We start from the raw sequence: 15,534 nt of genomic DNA, 5'->3' as shown, positions 1-15,534 counted from the left end.
CTTCCATTTGTATTTTTATTTTCTGTTCATGACAATTTTTCACAGATGTTTAACATTAAAAACTGCAAATTATTTTTTCACTATATATTTATAATTTATTTAGGCTTAGGTGGGATTACAAAGGAAATAAATTTTTAATGAATATTGTGTAAACACTTAAATGTGCAAATAATGCCCATTCCAAGAAGCACGGTCAGGAACCCAGTACATAAACGACCTCCCACAACCCCTTCTACTTCTACCGTCAAGCTTGTGTTTAGATGTTTAAAAGTGCACACACAAGAAGTGCCATGGATCACTGATACAGAATAACATGTGTTCTTATGATGTATATCTGTTGTTGTTGGTTTTTTGTTGCTTTTTGCTTTTTGTTTGTTCCTATTTTGTTATATTGAGAAAGAGTTCCTCCATGTAACAGCCAAGGCTGTTCTGGGATTGACTTCATAGACCATCCCGGCCTCAAACTCACAAAAATCTGCTTGTTTCTACCTGAGATTAAAGGCATGTCGCACCACTGCCATTCTCAGTATTATTTTAAAATACATTAGCACTATAACCTAAATGTATTAGAGAGATGGTACAGCCAAAACACAGTAGCCATTTCAGCTACTCACCCAAGCAATCAGCTCTCTATTTCCCCACATAAGCTTCCTACCTTATTAAGGCACAACATCAGATACTGGTCATACAATTTGCCCTGGATATCCTCCAAGATTCCCGTCATTCATTTTCTGTTAGTTAGTTCTTATTCCTTTGGAAAAAGACCTTAGAAAAATTCTCATGTTGTTTAGATTTATTATATTCATTAAATACCACATTTTGTCAACGCAATTCTTACTTTTTGAACAATTTAACGTAAAATTGCTGACATAAATATCTCTGTATACAGTGAGTGTAAAACTATTCCAGATGACGACTGGAATCACAAACATATACACTGTCCATCTTTCTCCAATGTCCTTAAAATAATAATAACAAAAAAGTTTTCATTAAATTTAACTTGGAAAAATTTTATCTGTAGGACAAAGCATTCCATGATGTTTTTTTTAAAAACACAATGAAAGATGGTACAACATTTTGTAAGTCAAATAATATCGACATCTTCATGAAGGACTGCTGGGGTCATCTACTTAGGTATGAAGAAAATAATTAAACTGAATAGATACCAAACGTAGTACAGTACCACTGTAGTCATTAAGAAATGAACACACTCTATCAGAATATTGGAACCCAGCTGCAATAAAGAAAAGGAATAATTTTCTAAATGTATGATGTAGTACAGTTTGAATGATTGCTACAAAACACAGAAACTTTTCATGACATATGTGGACTTTGGTTTCTTACTAAAGCTTCAATACCTTAGAACCTTTATAAGATATAAGAAACATAAAAAATACTTATAATAAAAACACTATGTATATGTGAATACAATTTTTAAAGTGTGGTAAAGGCTGGCCATTTTCATTTTAAGAAATATACTGAATTTTTAAATAATTAATAACAAATCACCTACAACACTAACAATATAAACTAAATATCATGCATTAGTTTTTATAACATACAAATAACTTTATATATATATGTATGTATATAATTTTTTGTTTAATGATATTTGTCAAGACGAGAAAGATAAGAATGTAATAGAAATCTTTGCAAGAGAGCCCAGTATGATACCAGAAATATCTGAAATGGACCTTTTAAAAGACTTACAATATAGGTTGTTTTACTTCTTTCAAGAGTATGTTGGTGTCATAATAAATAAGATCAAGGTAAGAAACCAACATGGATGGATGTCTAGCTGAAGGACTTTCACTGATGATATTTCCAGGATGAGAACAGTGGGTGTCTGAGCTTAAATAGTGCCTTTTTTCAAACTTGCTATTGTTAGATGTCTCATGAAAAACTGCTGTGAAAAACAGCATAAAACAAGCTCAAAGAGAACTGTTAAACTTCATTACTGGAGGAGTAAGAAACAGAGCAAGGAATCACACTGCGTACTAGTTCAGCCTAGGAAAGAGAATGCAGCTAATATCCCACAAAATGAAACATAGACTACAGAGTAAAAAAATATTTTTATAAAATAAATATGATTACGCCACAAATACAGAAGCTAAAAATTAATTTACTGAAATCAGAGGTTCTGTTCATTTGTCCCAGCCTATATAGATCACCCCATGAAAGGCTGCATATTGCTGTGAAGTTAGCTAGAGACATCAGGAAAATGTCACATATTTTGTAATTCCTTCTCAAAGAATTCGATATTTCAGTTGGTGTTAAAAGAGTAAAATTCCTGCTAACCATAATGAGCTCAGAGAGCTATTTATATTTGAAATCTTGAAGGAACTGTGTAATACCTCTTTCTTAACATATAGAATATTAGAATTTAAAAATCTCATTATTTCTATCCATTCTAAGTTGGAGCCTAAACCCTCAAATTTTGTCAGAAACATGTTGGAAGGATTTAACTGGAAGAAAACAAAATGCAAAATCTCCTGCTGTTGATGGACAGAAGCATTTTCTTGAGGTAAGAACAGATATCCCATTAAAATCTGGGATTTCTGGATCTTCAGTAAGGCCAAATTATGTCGTCTTGGGCAACTAAGTTTGTATGACGTCTTTCAGTACCTGTACATGTTCCTTTAAAATATGTGCATTCAAGATGTAGTAACTGAACAATTAATTATCCACAAGGATAAGGTAACTACCATAATATATGATACAGTGATATAGAAAAGATTTACATAGAATATCTTTCTGTCATGAAGACTTTGTAGGCTATGTTTATAGTGAAGTAATAGGATTTAGGAACAATACTGCAGAGTGATTTGACCTTCATTTGCTGTTGTATGCCAGTAATTTAATTCTTTTTCACAGTTCAATGTGTAAATGCTAAGAGCACACTCACTGTCCAATTTACAGCATCAAAATACTTTCCTTAATGATATATGTAATAAATGGAATTATTGACAACATTTGTGGAACCCACTGATGTACCAGAAACTGCCTAGTAAAGAGAATATACATTTTTGAATGTTGATACTTCCAAGTTTATCAGATATTGTCTACACCATTGTGTGGAACATTCAAACAATGTTGTGTGGACATAGTCATTCCTTTTAAATCTGGGACTGTCATCTTTCTTAAGTCATAATTTTTATTTGCTAAGAACAATTATCTTACATCTCTTAATAGTGTTTCTTACATATACATATCTGGAACTGTACTTCTCTGACCTTTAGTTCAAAGTATCTGCTTCCTTTATTTTATATTGTGTTTTTGGTTGTGAACTAGCCTTTTTTGACTGATCCATCTATCTAGCCCCTTTAAGAAAATCTTAACCTTAAATGTGAATAGTCATGCCTATGCAATGAAGATTATGCAGGTGTATATAATATAGTAATGCATGTTGGCGACTGTGCAAGGGGAAAAGCAAACGGCTCTAGAACTCATGGAATGCAGCCCACTGGTTAGCAAACCCATGTTGATTGTGTCTCAGTGATACATAACCCTGAGAACTACGTGTCCAGAGACTTCATGCTGTTATGGAGCATAGCTCTGCTTGTTAACTTTGCAGTTCTTATAATTTCCTTAATACATGAATCATGTGAGCATTATAAACAGGGCTTCCAGCCCCTCACTGGGCAGTATCATTGGCATACTCAATAAAAATTCTTGATCTCTTTCAGGCATTGCTGCTGAAGCAGTTTAATGATTCAAGCACCACCTTTGAAAACAATTTACAGATGTAGATTGCTAACAATTTTCATTACTCCTAAAAAGAATTTGGCAAAATAGATCATTCAGCAAGGTTAGGTAAAGGTGTTTTTGCTCTTGGCCCTGATGCATGATATCTTGGAGGATAACTGAAGTTAAGAGAAAGTACACTCTTATTTGTAAAGCTAGGGATTTTTTTTTTGAGGTTGGCCAAGCAAGTACAATGTACAACGGCCCGTAGCAGCAATGGCTAATGTGACTCTATCAATCTGGGCTGCTGACTGAGATGACAATTAATTTCCTTATTCTATTTTTTTTTGTCCTCAGCTTCATGATTTGATTTAATAAAACATGAAGGAAAAGATGAGCATCTTTAGGATTTAAAGTAGAAACAGCTGATTATTTTTATATAGAAGTTTAGATTTGTGGTTCTTTTAAGATCTATTAAGATTACTCCTTAAGATAATTGATTCCTTCTTTGTAACTGCAAATTGCAGCCTGCCAGTAAAGAAAAGCTGGCTGAGAAATCACCTTACTTGTTTATAACCCGTTAATATATAACAAGTTGTTTAGTTACGAATGTATGTAGGTTCTCGGAATAACTTGTTTTTCATGTTTGTTTCTCTCCCATGGATAGGTAAAATATTTAATCATGTGGAGGCATTGAGGAACATGGTTTTTTTTTTTTTACCTATACTCATTGTAACCATTCACTTAAAGAAAATAGAATGCAAGCAAAACATGATTTTTATACTACTTGGAAGATCTTGCTCAGATATATAAGTTGTCAGAGAATTGAGAAAGTTGTTGGGATCTTTTTACATCCACAAAGATGAGTCTATGTGTATAAAGTTGTTGTAATCTTTTTCCATCCTCAACAATGCACGTATGTGTATAAGGGGTTGGAAATCGCTCACTGGAATCGTGTTCCATCCACCAAAGCACATATGTACAATAGCTGGTTGGGTTGGAACTCACTCCGGAGTTTGCTCTGTCCACCAACGTGTGTGTGTGTGTGTGTGTGTGTGTGTGTGTGTGTGTGTGTGTGTGTGTGTGTGTATGAATTTTAAAGTGAGGGAAACTTGAAAGAAGAAGTGGGTTGTTGAAATCTACCTGTCAGAGTCTGTCTTCATCACGTGTGTGTGTGTGTGTGTGTGTGTGTGTGTGTGTGTGTCCTCTCTCTCCTTCTTTCCCTTTCTTTTTTAGACACATGCCACCATCAGTGGTATCTATTACCAGTAACAATAATTTCCGTATTGGAATGTTGCCCTCAGAGAAAGTACACAGGGTCACCAGCCAGCCAGCCCCGGGATTAATGTCCTGCCCCAATTTTCCGCAGTTGATGTCAAAGCTGGACTTCAATACTATGTAGTTTCTCCAGTATAACTAATGAGGCTGGATGAAGATGTGGAACACAGAATATTTGCCTTATTTTTACTTTTTAAACACAAAAAAATATATTGGACACCGAAAAATTCAATTTTCATTTTTTTTTGTATTTTGACACCATTATAAAGCCATCATATTTACATCAATTTCAGTGATCATTCCATCACTAGAATTTCTTCTCTGTCTCTCCACGCCCACCTTGTTTTCTCTAATTATCATTGTTACACATACAAACATACACATGCAAGTGAATATATATATATATATATATATATTATTGTACTGTCTAAATAGTTAAACTTATTGAATCCAGGCAGTGTTGCCTGTATGTTCATGTCTTTAGAGTTGACAACGTAAGACAAGATTGATCAGGACATTTGTCCTTAGACAAAGTTGATTTTTCCCTGCCTCATTAGCCATTGATTGCCATATGTCTTCTAGGTAATAGGCCCTTGTGAAGTTTTCCACATTCACTCTGGGATGTAAATTGGTGTTATTATTATTTAAACCTTGTTCGGGTTACGGCACTGTTAAGATTTCGTGGGTACAACATCTCTGGCATGTATAGAAGATGCAGAATACCAGAAATCATTTTTAGCCTCTGGCTCGAACATTGGTTCTACCTCCACTTATGTGCCCTACGCAGGATCTTATAAGAAGAGGTTTCAATGGCCGTGGATTCTCTGCATTTTTACTAGGTGTGGATCTCTGCAGCAGTCTCTGTTGGTTGCAGAAAGAATTTTCTTTGATGATATGTGGTGTGAGAACAATGATCATCAAAGCAATATTTTTATGAGAGTGAAAGAATCCTTTAAAATTTCATAATAGTCAAGCAACAGCGACGTAAGATGGCAGCCACCACAGGCTTAGGAGTAAAAGTCCCTCAAAATTTCCGACTGTTGGAAGAGCTGTAAGAAGGCCAGAATAGAGCAGGCAAAGGCACAGTTAGCTGGGGTCTAGAGGACTACGAAGACATGACGCTTACAAGATGGAAAGGGATGATAACTGGGCCAACAAGAAGATTTTATGAAAACTGAATATACAGCCGTAAAATTAGAACGTGGGCCTAAATATCCAGAAGCATCCCCATCTTTAAGATTTGTGACAAAAGTCCTCTGGATGGGGAGGCCTGGTGGCACTCGGAGGAAGGATAGCAGGCTACTAAGAAGAGACTTGATACCCTATGAGCATATACAGGAGGTAGAGGTTCGCCTCTGTCATAGTCATAGGGGATTGGATTAAGGGGAAAATGGGAGGGAGGGAGGAATGGGAGGATACAAGGGATGGGATAACAACTGAGATCTAATATGAATAAATTAATAAAATATATTTTTAATAAGTCAATATAAGCGGCACAAATAGTTCGAATGAAGTGGTGGACCCAAGAGCCACAGCAGCACTGGCGAAGTGGCAGAATTCCCACAGCATCAAAGTAATTCCGTAGGAACTTCGACGCTTGATGATGTCAAAAGAGACCATGAATCTGCCACAGGCACAAGGACGGTGCTACAGCAACTAGTCACCAGGGCCCTGGCTCCTGTCCCCATCCACCTAAGTCTTCATTTTCCACAGTAGTGAATTTTCTAGATACAGCTGTAGACCTCAAAGTACTAGAGAGGAAGCTCTACTCAGACTTCATCCTGAGACACTGTTCTGATACTAATTTCTTGTCTGTTTGAAATCCCTAAGTTGTGGTGTGTACCGTCTTCTGTTGAGTGTAACCGCTGCGTGCCTGGTTGAACTTCTGGAACCAAGAAGGTGTGTTCAAATTGGTTTCCTCTGGGAACGGTAGACACAACTAATGCAACTGTGAATAGACACGTCACACAATCACCTGCTGCTGGCACGTGGCCTGGGTCGGCCTTTGCCCACCCCGCCCTCCCACCACAGCTGTGTGGTGGCCCTTAGAATAGATGGGGGGGGGGAAAGAATAGATGGAAAGGCTTCAGGTGGCAGGCTTGGAGCACCTTGGCTGCACCCTTACTTTCTTAAGTCTTAAGTGATGCCACGTCCAAGCCATCGTCCCCATTCCTCTACTCCTACCTTTGGACAGAGCTTAGATTGTAATCATCCCATCCCTTCTGAAATTGGCCGTGGTTGAGGAATTCAGGGCTCCCTGTCTCCCTACCTTTATCAAGGAGTGCTGTTTTCCTCCTCCTCAATTGCCTTGTTGCCTATCACCACCCAACACTTGTGTGGCCAAAAGCTATGAGATGATATTCGAAGAACCTGGCCTCCCTCTCTTAGATCCGAAACACCCTTTATTCACTTGCCACGAGCCTGAGAAGGGAAGGCCAGGTCCTCAGCCCTGCCTCCACCATCAGCTCATGAGCTGTGAGCTCAGGTCTCGAGGTGAACAGAACAGTCAGGGATGACTCAGACCTGCCAGCCCTCAGGGGTCCTCGGTGGTTCCACCTAGAGAAAGGCCGTGCAGAGAGTCCTGCATGCACATGGTTCTGAGCTGGTTCCTTTTCCCATAATCGCTTTGCTTTTACACATTGAAGAGGTTTGAACAGGGCTCTGTTATCACCCTGGCTACCCATAGGGTCTGATGGGAACTCAAGGCTCTGACCCTGCGGACTCATGTTTCAGTGTTGCTCCTCAGACCCTAGGCAGGGACTCGGAGGAGCTCTGAGTCACCGTGTTTGCAGGCACCTCCTGGCTCATTGCCAGGTTCCCCACTCTGTTCAGGACCACGAAATGTTGAAATGTGGATGCATACCGAACTAAAGGCAATTCATTGTGTTGCAAAAAAATTCACAATAGTGGATATATATACATACATACATACATATATATATATACACACATACACATATCTCCAAACTGTTCGTTTATTTGATGATAATTTGTCAATGGAGGCTTGCCAATATTATCAAAGAACCTTTCTCGTGAAGGATGTGAAAGATGGAGGGTCTATTCATATATGGAATCTTTGGAACTTTCCCTGAGTTTTATCTTCTCACAAAACTCCTGACATGAAAAAAGTGTTCATTTTACATCATAATTCAATCGAATCTTATAACAGAATTTTATGACTCCATTGTTGTTTTTACTCTTTGTGTTTTTAAAGTTTCATAAGGATACTGATGAGCTCCCCTTAATTAGTGGTCAGTTTTTACGATCTTGAGATATGTAAGATTTTAAAGATTTAAGGATACATGAAGGGTAGAAGAGAAATAAACAAGGTGATGCCGACGCAGGATTTCTGTACATATGTTTTATTTAAGAATAATTTAATATTTTTTCTGTAATTGGCAAAATTTGCTGAGTTATTCCAGTCTACCATTCTTTTGTCATGTAACAATAACCAGTGAATTATCCACCCTAACCTATTTCTAAGTCCAGGACCAAATGCTTTTCCATATATTGTGCAGAAGTTGTTTTTCATAAAGTTGGCTTCTTTGCTGAAAGCCTCGTGACCTCACTTAATGTACATAAAAATATTCTATTAGTTGTGGCTTCTATTGCTGTCTTAGAGTGTATAGAAGTCTTAGCAAATAGAAAATAGCAAATAGAAATTTTTGTGTTTATGGCTATAAGATCAAATATGTAGGGTCAAATATATATTTACTAGGTCTTAATTTTTACTTGGAAAGGGCACAGAACAAATATTTTAAGGACAGAATAGAGAGTGGGCTCTAAGCCAGCCAAAGCTTGAAACCTTGATTGATCAGAGCTCATGCAAGAGTCCAGATGGTACAGCTGAGTCACAGATTGCAGACATCATAAGTTCATTAGATTAATTTCCTCCCCAGTCTGCTCAGTTTTTAGTAAACACTTTATGTTTTCTTCTTCCGGAACTTTGAATGCCTTCTGCTCCTCAACTTTCCATATTTTCTTTGTTCTATGCATCTGTCTTCTTTCTGTTAATGGTAGTTTTATATCGATGCTCTGATATACAGTCAGAAGAGTAAAAGGCTAAGTTAACTATAGCAAGAAAAATATCAAAAAAGACAAAACATTATCTTTTTCTTTTAATGTTGTTTTCTGAATAAATAAAACATCAAGGTCTTTTCCCTGGTACTATTAGTGAAATTTTAATTTTGACACTTTAGTTATCAGTGATCATGATTCTGAAAGCTCACACTGACCAAAAAATACTCCAATGTCCTATAATATTTTCAGATTATATAAGTAATGAATTCTAGACTACAAATTATACCAACATTTCAGTAGGTTAAGGATATCTATTTCTGTTTCCTCTCAGTCTTCAGTGAATTAGAAGGCTGTATTATTGAACCAAATCATATATATATATATATATATATATATATATATATATATATATATAGGAATTATATATATAATAGGAATATTTTATAAGCAACATAATGTATTTTCTAAAGTTTTTGTGCTGGGAAGTTAAGGTGACAGAGTTGATTGTGAAGAAAGCTTGCTGGTAGCTCACAATCATGACTTCTTTTCCTGTTTTTACAATATTACCACGCCTTTTGCTTTTCAGTTTTTGAGACAGGGTCCTAGTGAGTAACGCTAGCTGGCCTGAATCCTTTGAATACTAGGCTGAACATAAGTTTACAGAAATCTGCCTGCCTCCAATCCACCACTATGTCTGGGCTGCATGCTTCTTTTGTAATGCACTAATGCCATTCATAAAGGTTAATGGCTTATAGGCAACTTATCATTTTATTGTTTGTTGATATTGTTTCTTGAAGGCAGAATGTAAGGAGGTTGAACTTTTAGCTATTCAAGAATGAAGAAAAACCATCACTTCCCCAGTCTCCTCCAAAAAGTTGCCCCCTTTCTTGAATGCTGCAACACCAATTAAGGTCAGGGGTCAGAGAGAAGAGTGCAGTCTGGGATGGCTCCACCTCTCAGGTATAACTAAGTGGAAGAGCAGAGAGTGGATTTAGAAAAGCAGACCACAAATAGTGGTGACAAGGCTTTCCCCTTTTTACATTAAAAAAAAAAGTCTTTTTTTTTAAAGAAATATTTGAATGATTGGAATTTATAGCCTTAAGCACAACATCATTATAGGAAAACAGAAACATTTGGTAACACTCACCATAGATAAATTGGCATACTTACAATCTCAAAGCAAGCAATTAAGTATTCCTTTAACTGTTCCTTATCACACTTTCTTTTGGCCCTTTGTATATTTTCTAGTTAAGAAATTTTTTAAAAAACATGATTTTTTTTAATCAAACTATATCCAGTATCATACAAAAAAGAATAGTGATTGAAGTTTAAAAATTAAAATTTTATTCTAGTATTTCTCCGATATAATGGAAGCAGTTTTTAAGATATTAGTATAATTAAAATTCTTTTAAATATGGAATTTTAAAACTAAGTCTTAAATTTTAAAGGTCTGGGATATACGTATAAGAAGGGTTTAAGTGATTTTTTTATATTTATGTTTTATAATATGTTCTTGGAATTTTAATAATTATATAAGCAATTAAGCTTTGCATCATTTATACAAATAATTTATACAACTTACAAAAATTTCATTTCCTATTATCTATAATATAAATGTAGTATTATTGGTGTAATCTGTGTTTACATAAATAATTTTAGATATTATCATCCCAAAATATTTGTATTATCTTTAAAGTATATGACTGAAACAGTATTTAATCAGACTGACAGGAGAAACCCAAAAGTCTTTGTGGGTTAAGAAATGGAAAAGATAAACATTTTATGTACATATACATGTATGTATGTATATATATATATATATATTCAAAACAATTTTATATCTTTGTTTAAATTATAGAATTGTATTTTAAAATGTCAGAAAAGATTATTTTAAATATGATCCTCCGATACAATAAATGTCATAAGCTTTTAATGCTTCACTGTTTCCTGTTTCTGTTTTGCTTCAACTGCCATCAAACTCAGTTAATAATGACAAAAAGTGGAGACAGAAAGATTGGCTCAGATGCTTAATGGAATAGCAATAAAAATCATAAAAAAATGCTTAAGTTCCTTGGATTACTGGCTTGCTGGTATTATCTAAAGTCCTTACAGTGTATTGATGAAGACTGCGGAAAACGTTAGCGATTTGTGAAAATATCATCTTCTTAATGTATACGGCTTTCTTCCTCTTCAAATTTTGTAAAATAGCACACATGATTATGCTTCTGTAGGTAGGCAAAACAAAATATATCAGCATTTCCTGAGTAAAAGTTTGAGATTATCATTTTGATTCCTTTATATGATTTTGTGATTTGCTGTAGAAAAATATATGTCAATAAAATTTACTACAGTTTGCATTTATGTGAAAAACATGATTTGTGCAGACTTAATGCCCATTTGAATAGGAATTTGCAATTTCTCCTTCAAACATGGTGCAAAATTTGCCTGTATATATTGTTATGAAAAAAAAAAACACTTTGGTTTTTAATATTGTAATGTTATCTCTTGTGTATTGTTGTCAATATGATTAGATATTTTTCTTGAGGAATATTCATTCAGCAATTAATACTGGCAATCACATTATGGAAATCTGGCTTTGTATTTTGTTCTAGGGCCTTAGTTTAATGGATAAGTTGCAATCAAAAGTTAATTAGAATTTTTACTTAAGGCATACAATTTTATTTTTGTCTATAAAATCCTAATATAATAAGAAAGCTAAAAATAAGAAGGGAACAGGTTAACATGAAGGATTAAACTGAGTATAGAAAAAAACGACATAAATTTCTTCCTCCAGAATATTCCTATGACAAGTATAAATTTATCAAATAATATTTTGAAAATTTACACATGTACTCAGTAAAATATAATGTGCACATATTCCAAGTTACACACATATGTACAATCATAAGTTATCAAATTGTTTCATTATAATTAATGGATTTCAACAATAAAGAACAGAAATCCACTGTGCTTGTTGCTGTATGTTTACAACCTCAGTACTTTGGAGTTGAAGCAAGGTGTTTTAAAGGCTAAAGAAAGATTGAGCTACACAGTGTATTCCTAGCACACCTATCGTACAAATGAGATTTTGTCTCATATCAAGAAAAGTAGAAAATAAAATTAAATAGCCTTTTTCTCCAAACTTGCAGACATAGAAATTTATCACAGTGAATAAAATCATAGAAAATTGATCAATGTTATCTGTTTTATGTATATATATACACACACATATATAATTTCTTTTTGTACATGTTTACATGAATTCACATCTGCTTGCATGTCTGTTACTGAATAAGATCCATGTAATTGCTGTACAGTGTCTACGATTGATCAGACATATTATTCTTGAGTCCAGTGGCTTTGAATTATGACACATCAAAATTCATAAAATTAATGAAAACCTAACCATTTTTAAGAAGCAATTTAAAAAGCTTAATATAAAAATATTCTTTTATTTTAATTACCCAATTATTTACATTTTTGTGACAGAGAAAAACTAGAAATCACAGGGTTCTAAATAGTTATTGTTACAAACTGCTTCTCCCAAAACAAATATGATGATGCAAAGGACTCTCAGTGCAAATCTTGACAGATAATATGAGCTACAGAAAGAAATTCATCCATTATCTAAAAATATGGATTGTTGGATAAACAACATTAGTGATTATCCATATAAAAGCTCCACGAACTGTCAACTTTCAGTCCTGATTGTTGGTGATCTTGATGTGGGCACCTGTGATAGCCAAATAAATCTTGACTCTGGAGAGATGAATTTGTTAAGGAGATTCCCTTCTCTTCTGAGGAACCCAATTCAGTTACCATTGTTCATTTAGGCAACCCACAAGTGCCTGAAATTTTGTCCTCACAAAATCTGAAACCCATTCCTTGCTGCTAAGGGCAACTGCACACACACACACACACACACACACACACACACACACACACACATTAAACCATACACAGATAGTTACACATAAACACAAAAATAATTCATAAAAAAATAGTAACTAAAGCCATTTACACTTTACTGAATATATAGGAGGAAGCCCGAGAAACAAACCTATAAGAACAGGGATAAACTATTTCATTGCTACAATATGAAAATAAAATGAAAGGCAATATATTTCTTTTCATGGAGATAGAAGAAATTGAGTATTTGTCAACCATGAAAACTCAATAGAAAGTGTCTTGGAAGCTGTCTTGTACTGATAAGGAACAAAAATTGAAGCACTTGGACCTGGAACATGAAAGATGCAGGATGTCAGTGGCCAACATGCTGAGAGGAATGAATCCTGTCAGGCCTGATCCAACGTCAATGTCTGGTTCTTTTGTTATGAAAGCGTATAATTTACCACAAGCATTATACAGTCCTAAAATTGTAAGTGTATATGGTGTGCGTGATGTACAGAACAATTAAGGCTGGTTTTCTGATATCGCATGAGCAGAAAAAAAAGTCATCTGTAAATCTTCAATCATTCCATATGAATAATGGCATCTAATAGTGATTCATAGGGATTTTGTAGCAAACAAGAAGCATTGTCTATGCCTAGACATTCATGTCTCAGCCAGTCTCAGAGTTATTTCCATATAGTGGGATTAACAATATAAGTTACCTGCTTGTTCTGCAGTTTAAATTCTTCACATCCTGATTATATCCTCCTCCCTCATTACCTACCAATCTCCCTTCCTCCCTCATCCCCTCTCCTTCTCTCCTTTAGTCCTCAGAAAGGGGAACACTCCTCCTCTAACTTCAGATGTCTGCCTATCACGTCTTATCTGTACTCCCTATAACCTCTTCCTTTGTAGTCTTGCATGGTGATCCTTCCTGTTGGACAGCTCCCAAGACACTTGCTTTTTCTTTTCTTTTCTTTTTTTCTTTCTTTCTTTCTTTCTTTCTTTCCTTCTCTCTCTCTCTCTCTCTCTCTCTCTCTCTTTCTTTTTGAATCTTATTTATTTGTTTATTTTATCGATACACAGTACATAATGGTAGCATCTCAAATGTAGCAGCAATTCCTGTATATAACCAAGAAAGCAGTTTACAAACACTATTTCTTTACACTCACAGCAGGTACTTTTATTGTCTCCACATAGTTTAAGTACCATGTTTAAGTAACATATCTCAATAATTTGGGCAGTTAGGGTCAGAAGACATCTCTGTCTTTTCCAAAGGCCAGTATTCTTGAATCATGTTTCTACTTTCTGAGACAGTAGAGCAGGAAAGAAAGTAAAGTCTGGAAAGCCCCACACAAAGGCTACAAAGCAGCATAAGAGGAAAACCCTTTGCCAAACACCTCTACAGAAGCCAACCATTGGCACAGGTGCAGAGGAACTCTACCGTGTCTAAAAGTATCCTATGGCTCATTGTACTACTAAAATAAAAAAAAAATATTCAGGAAGGATGGCAGCGCTTACACAAGATGCATGACATTGGATTAAAACTATGTAACTGATACAGCATGCTCAAAAACGCCTTCCTAAGCAGACAATCACAAAACCAATGTGATATGACATAAAACCTCCCATCCTTTCTACAGCACTATAGTAGGACTCTGAAACTCTTCTCTTTGTTTAGTCTGCTTCTTTCCTTAAAACTGTATCTTTCTCACATAAACAATTATCATTTCTTTTACTTAATGTCCTTTTTTCTCTGTCCAACTCCATGCCTTGGGACATGAGGACCTAGAATTATGGTGGTGGCCCACCACACTGGTATCCATCACTATAAGGTGATATGACTTCCAGAAGAGCAAACAGAACCAGGCAGAAGCCTACCTCTGCTGACACAGTGTGGAGCCTAAGGTATGTAGCAAAGTCTCCTGGAGTGGAAACCGGGTCACCTGCCTGTCCCAGGGAAGAATTCCCTGATCCACACAGGCAAGGGTCCCTGGCCTATAATCACTCACCAACTGTGAGGTCTCAATGACCAGTGAAAGACACTAAACATTACCTCCCAACATCAGAGACAGCAAGATAACTAAAGGCCAGCGTAAGAATGCAAACAACAAAAACCAAAACAATATGACATCTCCAGATCCCAGCTATCCCAACGAAAGCAACCATGAGAACTCAAACACAATGAAAATAAAAGAAATGATCTCAAAAACTTAGTAATGAAGATGATAATGGAAGAAATGAATAAAATGCATAAACAAATGAAGGAAGATGCAGCCAAACAGATTGAAGCCATAAAAAGTCCTATAGAGGGGCACTGGAAGAAATTCAAGAAAATACAAACAATCAAGTGAAGAAAACAAATAAAACTGTTCACGATCTGAAGATTAAAATGGAAACAATGATAAAGGCACAGAGAAGAAAACTGACAAAAAGAGAGCTTTAGAGAAGAAAGCAAGCAACACAGAGGTGAGATTCTCTAACAGAAGCCAAGAGACGGATGGACGAATCTCAGGAACTTGAAGCAACAATCAAAGAAAATGCTAAATTTGAAAACTTCCTGATATAAACCAACCAAGATATCAAAGACACCATGAAAAGATGAAACCTGAGGAAAATAGGCATTGAGGAAAGAGAAGATGCCAGACTCCAAGGCCTAGA

General features: G+C 35.5%; 1 pseudogene across 1 annotated transcript; it reads left to right on the top strand.

Moving 5' to 3' along the window:
• The first annotated feature begins 5,951 nt into the window (after window positions 1-5,951).
• LOC311608418 (ubiquitin-conjugating enzyme E2 variant 1-like) lies at window positions 5,952-6,622 on the top strand (annotated as a pseudogene). The gene is made up of 2 exons: window positions 5,952-6,235; window positions 6,444-6,622. The product of its transcript is annotated as a ubiquitin-conjugating enzyme E2 variant 1-like (transcript).
• Window positions 6,623-15,534: the final 8,912 nt, after the last annotated feature.

The sequence above is a fragment of the Acomys minous genome (assembly GCF_964271855.1).
Source record: "Acomys minous genome assembly, chromosome: 11".
NCBI lineage: Eukaryota > Metazoa > Chordata > Mammalia > Rodentia > Muridae > Acomys > Acomys minous.
This window is presented reverse-complemented; position numbering and strand designations above follow the sequence as displayed.